Raw genomic sequence first — 13,273 nt, forward strand, 5'->3', positions numbered from 1 at the left:
TAATGAAACTTTATTAGATCCTATTCCACATGTCTAATTTTCAACATCCCTCGGAATATTCGTCACTTCTAAGTACTCCAATGATCCCAAAGGTTGTAAGTTTAGCATCACCGTTGTTGAAGATCCGTATCTATAACAATGAGAAAACATAATTCTCAATCATTGTTATACAGTGTCATAGTATTATTACACAGTGTCAAAGTGCAATTGTGTCACAACTTCAACAATAATACTATGGTGATATGTATCACTCCCCCCTAGTCATTACTCCATCTCACATGGAAACCACTCCTCTTTACACAATGATCCGAAAACCATATGTATTATTAGTGTGAACTACATATTAATTCTCCCCTTTTTTGTCAATAAAATTGGCAAAGGTACAAGAACGAGATCATAATGAAATTTCCATAAGAGACATTTCATGACTAAAAATAAAGAACACACATCATCTTATTGAGATGCAATCATATAGCCGAAGCTAATAGCATTCATCAAGGAGTTTAAAGATACAAGATAAACCCTCTAAAATTCCACAGCCGCACACCCCTCAAGATATGACCATTAAGCACAAGTTCAAAAGAACTCTCCCCCATAAGATGTCATTCCTGAAAGAACAACAACGAGCGACCTTAATTTCAAGAGAAAAGAAGGATTTCTATTGGACACCAAAACCAAAAGAATGATTTTTATATCCAAAAATTCAATCAAATTAATCATAAGTAAACCCATGATTAATCTAATCGTAACACGCAATCAAATTAAACACAAAGTATGATCAATTTAATTGATTGTGCTCAACATAAGTAAACTTACGGAGCTACGACTATTTTAACCATACGAGAGTCATTGGCTTAATCTTCCATATACTCAACATAAGAAAAACTTATAGAGTAATAACTAAATAACCAAACAAGATGATTAATTTAGTTCAAAATGCTCAACATAAAGTACCTTACGGAACAACCAACAAAGCTAATAAAAAATAATCAACTTGGTTGTATCGTGCTCAACATAAAACACGTTACAGAGCCTCACAGTAATACATAAAATACGGATCATTGAAGATCAATACCGTGGAATACACAAGGATTCATTCTATCTTCAATCATTATATGCATAACAATAATTAATAGACATAATCCTTATAAAAAAGATTTTAACCTATCTTCCATCAAAGATTGACAATATAGGCTTAACTTTTGTATTTTTCAAAAGTCCATTCATTCGTTAATCAATAAACGAATACCGATCACAAATTATTTACCTTTTGACAAAATATGGAACAACATAGTTCACGGACGTAAATACCAATATCCCATAACAAGTTGCAATATATCAAATCATAAAGATTAAATACTACAAAAAATCATCCTCCAAATAGTTTTAGAATTTAAACCAAAAACCCTAAAAACACGAAGATGAAAAATAATAGCTATGTGTAGTCACAATCATTGTTATTCAAAACACTAGTTATTCTTCAAACTAAGCCAAAAACAAGACATACTAGGAAACACACGAGACACACGATTTGAAACACCCTAAACCTTGTCAGTAACTAGAGTTTGAACATGGATGAGCTCATCAGTTGCCTTCTTTAGTTCGTTTTTCAGAAAACCAAGATTCCTTGTTGCAATTCCGAGATGCTCACGAACAACTTCAGAGTCATGAAGAAGATTTCCTACCAGTTGTGAAGACATTTGAACCGATAATTTGTTTTCATGATAAACAACATGAAAGCATGTTATGGAGACATCAATCAATTCACTGTTCTTGTCCTGCTTGACTTCATCAAACTTGTTGCTTCCATCCATTGTGCACACACAAAAAGAATTCAATAAAATCTTTTGACCTTATGGAACATAATATTTATAAGGTATTCCAAAAACCCTAGGAACCATGGCGTTCGTGTGGGTACGGTGCATGTACAGGTGGTCAAACACATGTGAGCCCCGAGAAATCAAGGAAGCACAAGAAAGAATTTCCGAATGGCAAATAGTTGAGGGATGAAGGGAAGGGACAAAAACAAAAGAAAATCTAGAGATGAATATAACTCCTTAAATAAAAAATCAATACACTCCTTCCAACTTTCTCAAGATAAGCATCTTGAGAATAAAGAGCATCCTTCTTATTTGAAAGAGGGATGCAACCATATACACTCATAATGTATTAAGATGAGCATTTGGCTCATCACTATTGACTTCTTATTTCTCTTCTTCAGGGGGATTTAGAGAAGAATCACACAACATAGTTGAAGAAGGTTTATCAAGAGAGAAACTCGAAATACCTGAGCCAGTTGCTATCCAAGTCTTTTTGATGCTCCGTTTGAGTTTGTTTATGCTAAAATTAAGTTCTGTGATTCGATAATTGATATGCATGAAACCTGGATCATGAGTCTTGGAACCACATTCTTCTTCAGGGCGAGACAAGGAAATTAACCTTCTTTTCCTATGCCTTTTTCTCTTTTCAGAGTTATATACGAAGTCAGTAAATCTACTGTCGTTCTTCCTCCTACCTTTGTTGGCGTTTTTTGATCCATCAGTACAATCAGGAAAGAACTTGTTACCGTGTCTTGTTTGATTGTTAAAACTGTTATTTGTCCCAACACATTGAGAGACAGGTTTAATAACTTCTTTAGATACTCATACAAGAATGTTGTGAAGTTTTTTATTCCTCAATCGAAAACGACATTTCTGCTCAGGATGTTCTTTGTTTCCGCAGTAATAGCAGTTCAAAGGTTTACTTTTCTTTATGAGACTAGATTTAGAGGGAGAACAAACCTTGTCTTTAGATACATTGCAAGATGTGAGCGGTTTTTCACATGAGGAATTTTCGATAGCTTTAACTAAATTGATCTTACTAGTTTTTGGAGCGTCTATTCCTTTATAGTCCAGACCACGTGTATCACAATGTTATTTACATGCACCAATCATAGAAGATAATTTTATAGAGCTAGAATTGAACCTTCTCAGATTCTCTTCCAGTGATTTTACTTTATCAAGAGCAGCAGTAAGCTCAGTTTTCAAGGATTTTTTCTTGGCAAGGAGACTGAGTTCTTTGTCATTAAAACATTTTTGTTAAGAGTCATATCTTGCATCAGCATCTACAAGTTTTTCTTTCAACAAACAGAGATTTCGAAGAAGATTATTACATTCAGATCTTTTTGTGCGTAAATCTTCATCACGATCTTTAACGACAGATTTTAAGAGTTTATACCCACCATCATATCATTTAAAGAGTTTTTTCAACTTTCTGTTTCTTGACAAATAGGAGCCATGTATTTACTAAAGCAAGTTGTTGACTTCTTTTCTTTCAAAGTACGATCAAACAACTTGATATATTGAGCAACTTCCTCATCAACACTCTGCCCTTCTTCTGAATCACTATCATCTGAAAGATCATCCAATTGTTCATCAAGAGATTTTTCCAAATCGAATACAGATACATACAAGGGACAAGAGACAGAGGTTTTCTTAGAGGTTTCAGGACTTTGAAACTCACCAGAGTGATTTTGAACTGATGTTGTGTCATTAGAGATAATATCTTTCATCCTCAGATCGCCACAAGCACAAACTTTTGAGGTATTAAATGTGTTTGCCTGCTCTGATACCAATTAAAAAAGCGGGGGTCTAACAAACAACACCCAATATTTCGCTTAGAAATATGTATGGACTAACTCGAATATACTTTTAAGAGAATCAACAAGACTCAATCAATTAAAAGTATATCAACGAGTTTATATCTCGCTCTTGATTTGATTTAATCAAGCAGAAACTACGATTTCTAATCAAATACAAGGAATAATTTGGATGGTACCAAAGACCAATATCCAAGGATCAATCAATATCAATCAACAACCAAAGATCGCATTTCCAATTGATTGATTCAAACGCACAACCTATATTATTTCAATTACATAAACAAATATAATCATAAATAGAAATAACACAGACACCAGAAATTTTGTTAACGAGGAAACCGCAAATGCAGAAAAACCCCGGGACCTAGTGCAGATTGAATACACACTGTATTAAGCCTCTACAGACACTAGCCTACTCCAAGCTAACTTAGGACTGGACAATAGTTGAACCCCAATCAGTCTCTGATGTATTTCAAAAGTGTTGTAGTGATAGTGGTAAAAAGATTAGTTTCAGATTTAAGAAGGAAATAATTTTTAGATTTAATAAAAATACAGCAAATTAATATTCAAAGAGTGATGTCAAGATTTAAAATGGACTAAGGCTTCGGATTCACTATTACTTCAAGTTGATTGGTTACAAAAATATTTCATAATTATTATCTAGCTCTTTTTCCATTAAATCACTATTAATCTATAAGGTGTCCAAATATTAAAATGTAATCCTTAAGCATGATTTACCAAAGAATTAATTCTAAGCGTAAAACATCAAACTGATTCACAACTAATTAAGAAAACCATTTTTATCTCTTTTTTTTGTTTTGATCCAAGTGAATTAAATAAAATAAATAATTAAGAAAATGTAAAAAGAACCTACCAATCAAACATGAGTGAATAGATCCTCCGTCGCCTCAGTCACCAGGTATTTCAGTCGCTCATCATGTTGGAAAACTCTTAAAATATTTCATTGATGCTCACAAGTGTTTTACAAATGGTGTAAAACAGCTAATTGTGACCCACAGAAAGCGTCAAAAAAAAAAACGATAGAACTAAAGTGTTTTTACAATTCTAAGCGTAGAACATCAAACTGATTCACAACTAATTAAGAAAACCATTTTTTCTCTTTTTTTTTGTTTTGATCCAAGTGAATTAAATAAAATAAATAATTAAGAAATTGTAAAAAGAATTTACGAATCAAACATGAGTGAATAGCTCCTCCGTCGCCTCAATCACCAGATATTTTAGCCGCTCATCATGTTGGAAAACCTCTTAAAATATTTCATTGATGCTCACAAGTGTTTTACAAATGGAGAGAAAAAAATGGTGTAAAACAGCTAATTGCGACCCACAGAAAGCGTCACAAAACAACGATACAAATGAAGTGTTGTTGTCGTTGTTCCGCTGTCGCTGAAGAACTGCCGCAAATGAAAGTGAACTACGACAGTTGATAAACGACTGTCTCTTCTGGTCTGTTCTTCGTGTTCTTCAGCTGTGCAGCAGCATAACTGTTGTGTCTGCAACTCGTGATTTCTTCGTTCTCTTCTCTCTGTTAACTCCCCAAACTCTCGACAACCTTCTTAGCAACCATATCAACCTATTTATATCCCAAAGACCCATCAAATCTCTCTCATTCACTCCATATAATCCTCTTAAACTCGGCAGTAAAGAAAAAAATATTCTCGGATATATTTTTTCCAAATTTAGCTCTTCATGCGTATATTTCCTTCCTGGACACTCTAACATGTTTAAACACACTCCACAATGTTTCTTGAGCCCTCAGACATGAGCAGAACACGTTCAAAACTTCTCCAATCCCGTGAATATCCCAACTGCACACATACTCCCTTGTTTTCAATCCGTGAATTATCCAGCCAATTCTAGCCACTTCTGGGCTAAACGAACAGCCTTACCAACTCTGTTAGGCCCTAACGAAGATACCCAAACAATTGCAACCATTTAATCTCCATAAAACACATTCAACAATTCGATCAAAAATCTGCAGAAGTGTTTTTCCATTTTCCCGCCAAAACCAAAAATTCAAATGGAGAAGATGACCTCCCCCTAATCCTGTATGGGTGTGCGAATATTAGATGCCTTGGGGGTGGCCTGGGGGTGCCCCTTAGTAATTAGGTTACCCCTTATCCAAACTGAGGGTCCGTATAGTAATTTTCTCCCACGAGCACAAAAACCACTTTTCGCCGCAAAAGCTTATTTTCCCAAAAATACCTACAAAGACACAAAAACCCATAATAAATACAAAATTGAGCGCTAACAATATATACAATTGAGATTATATTAGACACAAAAATGTGTTTATCAAATACCCCCGAACTTATTATTTGCTAGTCCTCGAGCAAATCTAATCTAGAAAGTAAAATGACTACACTTAGCACGTGCAGCAAGCCGTTAAACCACTAGGTGGCCCTAGTGGCGGAGTGTTGTCTCTGGAGGGTTTACCAGAGGTGTACCTACAAAACCTTTATACTCCAAACCCTAGTTATCTACGCAGAACCTTGGAAGGCACTAAAAAATCTCCTTGGTTGGCATACAATCATTGACTATAGGAGGAAGTACCCTGATGCGAAATTCCAATTGTTGTACACGAGTTTTCACTCAAGCATACTAAAATTCATATAAAGTGACAGAGCTCTACTCAGGTAGTTTCTGGACATCATAAACCGGAGTCAACCAATCACATGGATAGATTACGAAGATGGATGTAGAGAAAAACGTAGATGATGTTAACTAAGGTGAACCTATCCTAATGGACTGAGATACTGGTCTGGACTAATATCAACACACTGGCATATACAAGGGAACCAGTGGTCGATAATCCTAGCTCTAGGTCAACCCAACTGGCATATACAAGGGTTCTAGTGGTTGACTTTATTTAATTTATTCCGGTTGGTCTGATGGTCTAGTCTCATTTTTTTTTGGGTATCTCAGTCACTCTATTTCACCCTAGTAATGGTAAAAAAGATAAAAAGGAAAATAAGTGATCAGGATTCTTTCGATGTTTCCATCACGAGATATGGCGAAACTACCATGTTTTTTTTAATTCTAACACCTGAGCTCTGTGATTTTATGAATAGACTCTTTAGATGTTTCCATCTAATCAGATTGGTTCCTCAACTCCTGTAACCAAGATGTTCCCATCCACTTAGATTGGTTAGTGCCAACCTTAATAAGAATAAATTTCTAGGCTCTGGAGTTTATTTATTGCAACTAAAAGCTAACAAAAAGTTTCTTCCCCACCCCCAAACTTAAATCTAACATTGTCCTCAATGTTTCTAATTAAAGAGAAGTACCAAAATTAAAATAACACGAGGATAAGTTGGAAAGATAGTACCTGGGTGAAGAAAATCAAAAACTAATATACAACATACAACTGCCTTGATGGTCAATCAAGGGTAAACAGGGTCCTCCAGAGGGACCTCCTCAACATCACCTGTAGGAAAGGGCTCTAAAAAGGGTTTCAATCTCTGACCGTTAACCTTCGAAGAACTACTACCATCAGGTGTCTCGATCTCAACAGCTCCATGAGGAAAAACACTGCGAACAATAAAAAGGACCCGTCCACCGTGAACGTAACTTTCCAGGGAAAAGATGCAAGCGGGTATCATACAGAAGAACTTTTTGACCTGGAGAAAATAAATTCCGTAAAATGTTTCTATCATGCACAAGTTTCATTTTATTCTTATACTCCTTCGCACTGTCGTAAGCATCTATACTAATCTCGTCCAACTCATTGAGATGGAGTTTCCTATGGGCTTCTGCCTTGTCAAGTAAAAAATTTAGTTGATTAACATCCCAATAAGCTCTATGTTCTAACTCAACAGGCAAGTGACATGCCTTTCCATAAACAAGCCGATAAGGAGACATTCCAATGGGGGTCTTAAACGCAGTACGGTAAGCCCATAAGGCATCAGTAAGCCTAGACGACCAGTCTTTCTGATTAGGATTAACTGTTTTCTCTAATATACGTTTTATCTCCCTATTGGAAACCTCTACCTGACCACTAGTCTGTGGATGATACGGGGTAGCTACCTTATGTGTAATACCATATTTCTTCATCAGAAGCCTAAAAGTCCCATTACAAAAGTGCGACCCTCCATCACTAATTATAGCTCGCGGTGTACCAAAACGTGTAAGTATATTATTTTTCAAGAACTCAATCACAACCCTATGGTCATTGGCTTTACACGCAACCGCCTCAATCCACTTAGAGACATAGTCTACGGCAACAAGGATGTATAGGTTACCAAAAGAATTAGGAAACGGACCCATAAAGTCAATACCCCACACATGAAAGACCTCAACAATTAAAATAGGATTCAAGGGCATCATGTTCCTACGGGAAATGGTTCCTAATTTATGGCAACGTTCATAAGTCACACAGTAACTGTGGGAGTCTTTAAACAATGAAGGACAATAGAATCCACACTGCAATATCTTAGCAGCAGTTTTCTTAGCACTAAAGTGACCCCCACAAGCATGATCATGACAAAAGGAAATAATACTGGACTGGTCACTCTCAGGTATACATCTCCTAATAATCTGGTCTGGACAATACTTAAATAAATAAGGATCATCCCAAAAGAAATGCTTAACCTCAGCTAAAAATCTAGAACGATCTTGTTTACCCCAACGTTGGGGCATTCGACCAGTAACAAGATAGTTCACTGTATTCGCATACCAAGGTAATTGGGTAACAAAGAACAATTTTTCATCAGGAAAGTTATCCCTTATATGAAGGGAATCATCTGGGGAACTAACAACTAGCCTAGACAAGTGGTCTGCTACAACATTTTCGGCACCCTTTTTGTCTCTAATGTCTAGAGAGAACTCTTGCAACAAAAGAATCCACCTAATCAATCTAGGTTTCGTATCCTTCTTAGATAAAAGATATTTCAAAGCATCATGATCGGTATATATGATGATCTTAGAACCTAAGAGATAGGGTCTAAACTTGTCTAAGGCAAACACAATGGCTAACAGTTCCTTCTCGGTAGTGGTATAGTTCAACTGGTAATCATTCAGAGTTTTGCTAGCATAGTAAATCACATGAAGTAATTTGTTTTCTCACTGACCTAGCACAACACCAATAGCATAATCTGACGCATCACCCATGATCTCAAAGGGTAGAACCAGTTGGGTGCCTGGACTATGAGGGCGGTAGTGAGTAATTCCTTAAGCTTCTCAAAAGCCTCTAAACAAGCATCATCAAAGACAAACTTAACATCTTTTGCAAGCAAATTGCAAAGAGGTCTAGAAATCAAGCTAAACTCCTTAATGAATCGACAATAAAAACCAGCATGCCCTAAGAATGACCTAATATCTCTTACGGTTTTTGGGACCGGTAAAGTTTTAATAAGGTCAGCTTTGGCTCTATCTACCTCTATACCCTTTGAAGATACGATATGCCCTAGAACAATTCTTGAACGAACCATGAAGTGACATTTCTCCCAATTAAGCACTAAATTCTTTTCCTTACACCTAGTCAAAACTAATGACAAATGATGCAAGCACTCATCGAAAGACGAACCAAACACTGAAAAATCATCCATAAAGACCTCTAAGAACCGTTCTACCATGTCAGAAAATATGCTCATCATGCAACGCTGAAAAGTCGCAGGGGCATTACATAGCCCGGAAGGCATGCGTCTATACGCAAAGGTACCAAAGGGATAGGTAAAAGTGGTTTTCTCCTGGTCTTCTGGGGCAATAACGATCTGATTATATCCGGAGTAGCCATCTAAAAAGCAGTAGTGACTATGTCCAGCTAATCTCTCTAGCATCTGGTCGATGAAGGAAAAGGGAAAGTGGTCCTTCCTAGTGACCTTGTTCAATTTCCTATAGTCAATAAAAACATGCCAACCCATGGTCACTCGGGTCGGGATTAACTCATTGTTATCATTCTGGACTACATTAATACCAGATTTCTTGGGAACAACCTGAACGGGGCTGACCCACTTACTGTCTGAAATAGGGTAGATAATGCCTACATCTAACAGCTTAAGAACCTCAGTTCGAACTACTTCTTTCATATTGGGGTTTTAGTCGACGTTGCATCTCCCTAGAAGGTTTGGTGTCTTCCTCTAAATAGATCTGATGCATACAAACAATAAGACTTATACCTTTAATGTCTGCTATGGTCCACCCTAAAGCTTCCTTGTTGTTTTGAAGGACGGTTACTAGCCTACTTTCCTGATCTCTATCCAAGTCGGAAGAAACAATCACAGGTAAAGTCTCAGACGGGCCTAAAAACACATACTTCAGGGTATCTGGCAATGGTTTTAGGTCCAACTTAGGAGGCTCTTCTAAAGAAGAAAACTAGGGTAGTCTTAGAAACTGGTAGAGGTTCGAACTTAGGTTTCCATCCATTACTAGTATCTAACAAATGGGTTGAATCTAACAAAGCATTCACCTCACTAATCACATTATCATCATCAAAATCAATCCCAAAGTGAGCTAGGAATTTCTCTAATGGATCTTCCAACAAAGTGTTTGGTAATGACTCCTCGACTAATGTTCCTATCATGTTCACCTCTTCTATACTCGGGTCATCTAGTTCAGAGGGTAGCTTACTAATATTAAAAATGTTCATCTCAATAGTCATATTACCAAAAGACAAATTCATAATACATAATGATCGCATTGGATGTAGCTAAAAACGGGAGACCTAGAATCACTGGTATTTGGTTCTCTGGGTCAGGGACAGGTTGGGTATCTAGGATAACAAAATCCACTAGATAAATGAACTTGTCAACCTCTATGAGAACATCCTCGATCACACCACGAGGAATTTAAATGGACCTATCAGCTAACTGAAGTGTCATCTGGGTAGGTTTCATCTCACCAAGTCCTAGCTTAAGGTACACATGGTATGGAAGTAAGTTCACACTGGATCCTAAGTCAAGCAATTCTTTCTCAACACGGTATTTACCTATTGTACAAGCAATTGTAGGGGACCCTGGGTCTTTATACTTAGGAGTAGTGGTATTCAGAATAATAGAACTCATGTGACTAGCTATGAAGGCTTTCTTTTGGACACTATGCTTACGCTTTCGTGTACACAAGTGGTAGACACATTTTTGTGTCTGATATAATCTCAATTGTATATTGTTAGTGCTCGACTTTGTATTTATTATGGCTTTTTGTGTCTTTGTAGGTATTTTTGGGAAAATAAGTTTTTGCGGCGAAATTGGCTCGAAAAGTGGTTTTTGCGCTCGTGGGAGAAAATTACTATACGGACCCTAAGTTTGGATAAGGGGTAACCTAATTACTAAGGGGCACCTTCAGGACACCCCAAGGCCACTTGCTATTTGCACCCCCACTCTGGATAAGAGGGAGGTCATCTTCATCTTTTGAAAAATGAAAATTGGCGGGAAAATTTTGCAGCAACTGGCGTAGTATTGATTTGGGTTTTCGACGTGTTTGGATGAGATTCAATCAAGGTTTTTGTTTGGGTTGGTACTTTTAAGTTCAAACAGAGTTATCATGGGTATTTTATTCGATAAATAGGGCCCAATTATTGGATTGAAGCGAAACAAAGAGATATTCTCACGGGTGTTTCAGGGAAGGATTCGAGAGAGATTTAGCCGGAATTTTTCATGGGATTCTATTACGGTAACCCTGTTTGGACATAACAGGGTTGGTAAAGAAGCTGGTTGCGGGTAAAAGGGAGTTTCCATATTTATCTGGATAAAACAGAGAAACAAATTATTTTCGGTTTATCTTTGGGAGTTTCACGAGCTGGGAAATATATATTCTGTTAGTGTTTGATTCTATCATGTTTGGAAAGAATTTTACCAACTCTTGGACGCGTAAAGAAGCTGGCAGAGACACATTGTCGGGACTTGAAGTGAAAGAAAAGAAAAGAATAAACAAGAGATTTTCTCGGAGATTTGAGGAGCGGTTGTGTATAAATACATTGGGTCGAGTCCAAGAGGGGATTATCAAGTGTTTAGGGGTCTAGCAGAGACCAGAGGGAGGTTGCATAGGCGAAGAACAGGAGTTGCAAGAAAGCTTCCTGTTGCTGCTGTAGAAGAAGAAGAAGACGAAGAACGGACCTCCCACGACCGTCGTTCTTAAACAGCATCAACAGTAGTTTCTTTTTGTCGTTGTTAAACAGCAGTAAGCTTTAGCATTTATTTATGGACGCCTCTTGTGGGTCTTAGATTCACTATTGTATATTTTTTTCACTCTTTTAAACGTGATTAATATGAGTAGCTAAACCCCAATACTGGGATGACGGAGGAAGCCATTCTTTACGCATGGGTAATTCTATTTAATTCTTTTATGACTATTTGCAATATTCTAAATTGATTTATGATTTTTCTTGATTATTTATGATTTTGTCTGATGGTGTATGCTTAGTCCTAGAGATTTTTGATGCATCATGCTTATGATTTACAACTAAAACTTTATAAAATCTAATTTTGGCAAATAAAGGGTCAATATTTGTTATCATTATAAGCTATAATTGTCTAGAATTAATAGTTGAATCGCGTGAGTATAAGAATTGTTGGAATCCTGAGTCTCAGTCTCTTGATCTTGTGATATATTTCGTGTATATACTTTTATTATCGAGTCTGAAATCGAGTCTAAACGAGTCCGAGTGAATGACACTTTACTACCACTTCTACAATACACCAATTTTTGGCGCCGCCGACGCGGACTTGTGTATAGATTTGTTTTTAGGTTTTATTTTTATTATTTTTGTTCCTTTTTACGCCTTTTGTTATTTCTTGTTTGTTTTCAGATTTGGAATTGAGCTAAAGAAAAGGGGAGAAAGTGCTGAAAAAAAAAGCGAAGCCAAAGAAGGAAATAAAAGAGGAATCCAAAAGGAGTGAAGAAGAAGATTTTTGTATATAAATATATTATTTTATTTTATTTCTTTTAGATACTGTAATTAAGGTTTTTATTTTTGTAATCTTTTATTTTTGGACATTTTTTTTTTCCGGACATTGAACATTGGACTTTATTTATTTATTTAAACCCTACGGAAGGGTAGTTTAAATATAAACTGCACAGGGAAGGACGACAGTTACGAGACTGTCTCGGCCCCTCGGGTTCGCACACTGACACCGGAGTCAGTGGACCGAGTCGACTTCAACGGTTCTTCGCCCGTCTGGTACGGGAGGTAAGTCTTTCGAAACACCCGCGAATCTCCTGCAAGCGGGTTTACTGTCTGCCTTAAGGTGAATATTTGTTGAGGACTGAACTGGTTGTTTTAGTTTCCTAGTAAAGGGCAAGAACTGGCCATATAAGATAAGGGTTCGGATTTCATCACCGTTCCCTTCTTGCCCGCCTTAGGAAAACGAAACCTAACGCGAACCCAAGCTTAAAATTTGATTAGAACGAGACCGATAGGGTAACGAGCTTGGTAGGAAAATCTTTCGAAAGATATTTGTTACTCTTTTAAGCACACTTCAAAGTTATTGATGGTTTCTGTAAGTTGAATGCGTGAATGCGCCGCCTTGGACCGGTGAGGCTTTGGGTATCAAAGCTCCACTGAGCTTCCCTCGCCTCGATTCAACTTACTTTAACTCGGATTGATTCCATAGGGGTTTGCTTAAATTGTAACGAATTCCCTTTCGAAGGATTAGAAGCTGGTCTAGAAACAAACTAAGT

This window comes from Papaver somniferum, chromosome 10 (genome assembly GCF_003573695.1).
Source record: "Papaver somniferum cultivar HN1 chromosome 10, ASM357369v1, whole genome shotgun sequence".
In the NCBI taxonomy this organism is placed as follows: domain Eukaryota; kingdom Viridiplantae; phylum Streptophyta; class Magnoliopsida; order Ranunculales; family Papaveraceae; genus Papaver; species Papaver somniferum.